Source organism: Oncorhynchus gorbuscha, unplaced genomic scaffold, assembly GCF_021184085.1.
Source record: "Oncorhynchus gorbuscha isolate QuinsamMale2020 ecotype Even-year unplaced genomic scaffold, OgorEven_v1.0 Un_scaffold_563, whole genome shotgun sequence".
Classification (NCBI taxonomy): domain Eukaryota; kingdom Metazoa; phylum Chordata; class Actinopteri; order Salmoniformes; family Salmonidae; genus Oncorhynchus; species Oncorhynchus gorbuscha.
Window position 1 is genome coordinate 35,850 of NW_025745394.1, and position 6,000 is coordinate 41,849.

Sequence of the window (6,000 nt, forward strand, 5' to 3'; positions counted from 1 at the left end):
TCAGAGGCAATTTTATCCTTACAATTTCAGTCATATCCCAAGGTTGCTGTCCCTTTGAAGGAGGAGGTTGATGGTGGCAAATTAGCCGATTTTTGGTGCTGCCTGCGACAGAGCTGTGTACGGAATGGCTTTCTGGAACAACACACACCATTCCACAGTAGCTGAAACACACACACACACACACACACACACACACACACACACACACACACACACACACACACACACACACACACACACACACACACACACACACACACACACACACACACACACACACACACACACACACACACACACACACACACACACACACACACACACACACACACACACACACCACCTGACATTAAATTCAGATGGACAGCCAGTCCGTCAGCATGTCTACACAGACCCTCAGCTCTGTTGAACAAAGAAAGCTGTTTGACCCATATAATGTAGCCTGTTTGACCCATACAATGTAGCCTGTTTGACCCATACAATGTAGCCTATTTGACCCATACAATGTAGCCAATTTGACCCATACATTGTAGCCTATTTGACCCATACAATGTAGCCTGTTTGACCCATACAATGTAGCTACTACTTCTTCCGACTAAGGTGATGAAAAGTGGCCCTTAAAGTCATTCTTCATCCTCAGCAACAGGCATGTCTGTCAGTAAGTGGTTGTTATGTTGCCCTGCTGTGAAGTGTCTCCAGCCCCGCCCACGGTGCTCTCAGCTTTGTCATCAGTTGGTATGTCCAGAGAAACAGAGACCCACTGCTGCTCTGACTCTTGAGTTCCCTCAGGGCTTGATGAAAAGAGGCTGTTGTTGCATGGGGAACATCACCACATATAACAACACCCTGAACACACAGGTTCCTCAGCAGTAGTAACACAATCCAGTTCAAATGAATTAGACATGTTACATGTTTTGTTGTTGGTGAAAGTGGGTTAAACGTGTGTAGTGAGTTATCAGGAGAATTTCAATGTCAAATGCCCAGTTTGAAGAGAAAGAAGGAATGTTAAAGGAGAGTCCTGTATTCAGCCACCTCTCAGTGAAGACTGAGGCTGGGGATCCATTTCACTCATAAGGCCAAACATGACAGCTGAGCTGAAGAACATTCTGGTCCCTGCCAGACAGACATGGGCCCATCTGTGAGCTGAGAATAGACACAGTCTAGCTGGTGTCATCATAACAGTGAACCGCCTGGCTCAGGGAGAGATTCCAGCACACACACACGCACGCACGCGCACACGCACACACACGCAAGCACACACGCACACACACGCACGTGCACGCACGCATGCACACACACACACACGCAAGCACACACGCACACACACGCACGTGCACGCACGCATGCACACACACACACACGCACGCACACACACACACACACCCCCGAGCACACACACACGCACACACGTGCACGCACACATGCACACACACACACACGCACGCACACGCGCACACGCACACACACACGCGCGCACACATGGACGTGCGGACAGATCGTTTGCACACACACACACATTGAGTGTATGTTCTGAGGCATACTGTAACCTACAGTCTGTCAGTCTTAGTTCTGAAGTGTGTGTGACATTAGGGCTGTTAGATATAGATTAGTCTAGCCTCACAAACCTTTACCAACACCTCAGTGATTGGCCTTCTGTGGTCCAAAGTCAGACCCTCAAATGGTGGTTAGAATCAGACCAACTGATTTCAATGGTGTGGAAAACAAGTGACTTCAGTCTGTAAAGAGAGAGGCCTTGTCTGTCCACTCAGTGATCACTGTAGTGGTCAAAGACAAGGTCACCTGGCGATCACAGAAACGTTGACAGAATGTTATATCTCCGTTTGGAGTGGCATCTTTTTGGGGAAAGGAGAGAAGATTAGACAGAGGAATAAAGGGAGGTGTGTGTGTGTGTGTGTGTGTGTGTGTGTGTGTGTGTGTGTGTGTGTGTGTGTGTGTGTGTGTGTGTGTGTGTGTTGTGTGTGTGTGTGTGGACGTCGACACATCTACGCCCTTTTTCCTTTCCCCAAATTGAGTGTTGAAAATTTGATCAGGATGTTAATGCATTAAAAAAAGTGTTTGGGCACTCCCTCACTGTACACCCAAAGCACTCTGGGTAATGGGGATGCTTCCATTTGGGCTCTGAATGTGAGGAGGGGCGGGGTTGTGTTTAGACAAACTCTCTGTCTTCTCTTACTTTCTTTCCTCCTCTGTCTGTCTGTCTGTCTGTCTGTCTGTCTGTCTGTCTGTCTGTCTGTCTGTCTGTCTGTCTGTCTGTCTGTCTGTCTGTCTGTCTGTCTGTCTGTCTGTCTGTCTGTCTGTCTGTCTGTCTGTCTGTCTGTCTGTCTGTCTGTCTGTCTGTCTGTCTGTCTGTCTGTCTGTCTGTCTGTCTCTCTCTCTCTCTCTCTCTCTCTCTCTCTCTCTCTCTCTCTCTCTCTCTCTCTCTCTCTCTCTATCTATCTATCTATCTATCTATCTATCTATCTATCTATCTATCTATCTATCTATCTATCTATCTATCTATCTATGTATGTATGTATGTATTTTAGTTACAGGTTACTGTCCCAGTGACTCACCAAGACTTCTAGTCTGGTTCAACCAGACAGAACAATGCACTCTCCATTGCGGACAAAGGTTACGACTGGTTAACCAGACTACCCACTCACTACCTGCAACTTTGCTTTTGTCTCCAAGACAACGGCATTGTCATCACCAGTAGCGTGACGTACAATACAGGCTATTCAAAAGTGTCGGGTGTCATTCATAATGGAAGAAACGTAGGTGCTTATTAAACCTGAGTGGATGTGGTTGAACAATACCCACTATCACCAATATACTTTATGTATCCTTAGAAATGTCAGAACAATAGCATAACATGCATGGGAAATAATTGCCCTTGCAGGTCCCCTCTCTGTGTCTCATCCTTGTACTTTGAACATTTTAATATCCAGTCTGAGCAGAATAATGAATAACAATTATTGTTCTGAATGCCAAAGTGGGGGCATCTCTCAGAGGAGGGGGGCATCTAATAAGTGGAGGGATCAGATGAGTGTTTTTCGGAGGCTGATCCCCGTGTCGCAGGATGATGATGACATGACTCACCACTAGATGGCAGCATTGTAACATCAGTTTAGCGCCTGGCTTCACATTGTTCAAGTAAGAACACAGACAATATGAGGAGGGGATGTGTGGCTTTTTCATAATCAGCATGTCCGATGAACACTGGTTTGGTGTACTCTTCCTCTTGGACAGTCAAGTTGTTGTCCATTGACAATAACACACAGTGCTTCAGTTCAGTGTCTATATAATTTTTTTCTCTCTCTCTCTCTCTCTCTCTCTCTCTCTCTCTCTCTCTCTCTCTCTCTCTCTCTCTCTCTCTCTCTCTCTCTCTCTCTCTCTCGCTCTCTCGCTCTCTCAATTAAATTAAATTCAATTCAAGGGGCTTTATTGGTATGGGAAACACGTGTTAACATTGCCAAAGCAAGTGAAATAGATAAAAAACAAAAGTGAAATATACAATACAAAATGAACAGTAAACATCTCTCTCTTCTTTCTCTCTCCTCCTCTCTCTTCTTTCTCTCTATCTAGTCCAGTGTGTTTCGGTACATCTTCTTTTGTCTTCCTCTCCATCCTGCATTGGCACAACAATCTGCACACAACAGATTTAGAGCTGCGGTGCCCAGTTGAGGAGCCCCCAATTCAGCGCCTAATGGTTGATCTTTCTGCAAGAGGGACTGTTTAGCTTCCCTAATTAGAGAGCAAATGCTAAGCACCCGCCCTGGGTCCCTGAGTGGACTTAACAAACAGGCACCTCATTAAAAACAGGGGTTGGCTTTTAATTGTGTGGGGGCCATCAACCTCCCCTCTCTCCTCGCTCCCCCGGGATGGCGCCAATCATGAGAGAGAGGAGGGAAGGGAGGGAGAGAGAGAGAGCAAGCGAGAGTGAGGGGGAGGGAGGAAGAGAAAGGAAGGGAGAGAGACAGAGTGTTCTACACCACAACAAAAAAATCACAAAAAGGGGACTCAGAGGAGGAGGATGGAGAGATGGGGTGGAGGAGTGTGGAGACCGATGAGTGGAGGAATACAACTCCACTGGGCTTCACCATTGCTGTAGCCACATCCACAGCATCCAGCCATGCTTTTACAGTCACAAGTAGAAAAGTATTCCCATTGATTTTGACCGTGCTCCGACATTGCACACTGAGAGCAGAATGATGTGATGGTAGTGGAGCCTCTGACCAGACCTCCCAGAGAGACTTTCACAGTGGTAGTGGAGCCTCTGACCAGACCTCCCAGAGAGACTTTCACAGAGACTTTCCCAGAGAGACTTTCACAGTGTTAGTGGAACCTCTGACCAGACCTCCCAGAGAGACTTTCACAGTGGTAGTGGAGCCTCTGACCAGACCTCCCAGAGAGACTTTCACAGAGACTTTCCCAGAGAGACTTTCAGTGTTAGTGGAGCCTCTGACCTGACCTCCCAGAGAGACTTTCACAGTGTTAGTGGAGCCTCTGACCTGACCTCCCAGAGAGACTTTCACAGTGTTAGTGGAGCCTCTGACCTGACCTCCCAGAGAGACATTCACAGTGTTAGTGGAGCCTCTGACCAGACCTCCCAGAGAGACTTTCACAGTGTTAGTGGAGCCTCTGACCAGACCTCCCAGAGAGACTTTCACAGTGTTAGTGGAGCCTCTGACCAGACCTCCCAGAGAGACTTTCACAGTGTTAGTGGAGCCTCTGACCTGACCTCCCAGAGAGACTTTCACAGTGTTAGTGGAGCCTCTAACCAGACCTCCCAGAGAGACTTTCAGTGTTAGTGGAGCCTCTGACCAGACCTCCCAGAGAGACTTTCACAGAGACTTTCCCAGAGAGACTTTCAGTGTTAGTGGAGCCTCTGACCTGACCTTCCAGAGAGACTTTCAGTGTTAGTGGAGCCTCTGACCTGACCTCCCAGAGAGACTTTCAGTGTTAGTGGAGCCTCTGACCTGACCTCCCAGAGAGACTTTCACAGAGACTTTCCCAGAGAGACTTTCAGTGTTAGTGGAGCCTCTGACCTGACCTTCCAGAGAGACTTTCAGTGTTAGTGGAGCCTCTGACCTGACCTCCCAGAGAGACTTTCACAGTGTTAGTGGAGCCTCTGACCTGACCTCCCAGAGAGACTTTCAGTGTTAGTGGAGCCTCTGACCTGACCTCCCAGAGAGACTTTCAGTGTTAGTGGAGCCTCTGACCTGACCTCCCAGAGAGACTTTCACAGAGACTTTCCCAGAGAGACTTTCAGTGTTAGTGGAGCCTCTGACCAGACCTCCCAGAGAGACTTTCACAGAGACTTTCCCAGAGAGACTTTCAGTGTTAGTGGAGCCTCTGACCAGACCTCCCAGAGAGACTTTCACAGAGACTTTCCCAGAGAGACTTTCACAGTGTTAGTGGAGCCTCTGACCTGACCTCCCAGAGAGACTTTCACAGTGTTAGTGGAGCCTCTGACCTGACCTCCCAGAGAGACTTTCACAGTGTTAGTGGAGCCTCTGACCTGACCTCCCAGAGAGACTTTCACAGTGTTAGTGGAGCCTCTGACCAGACCTCCCAGAGAGACTTTCACAGTGTTAGTGGAGCCTCTGACCTGACCTCCCAGAGAGACTTTCACAGTGTTAGTGGAGCCTCTAACCTGACCTCCCAGAGAGACTTTCAGTGTTAGTGGAGCCTCTGACCAGACCTCCCAGAGAGACTTTCACAGAGACTTTCCCAGAGAGACTTTCAGTGTTAGTGGAGCCTCTGACCTGACCTTCCAGAGAGACTTTCAGTGTTAGTGGAGCCTCTGACCTGACCTCCCAGAGAGACTTTCACAGTGTTAGTGGAGCCTCTGACCTGACCTCCCAGAGAGACTTTCAGTGTTAGTGGAGCCTCTGACCTGACCTCCCAGAGAGACTTTCACAGTGTTAGTGGAGCCTCTGACCTGACCTCCCAGAGAGACTTTCAGTGTTAGTGGAGCCTCTGACCTGACCTCCCAGA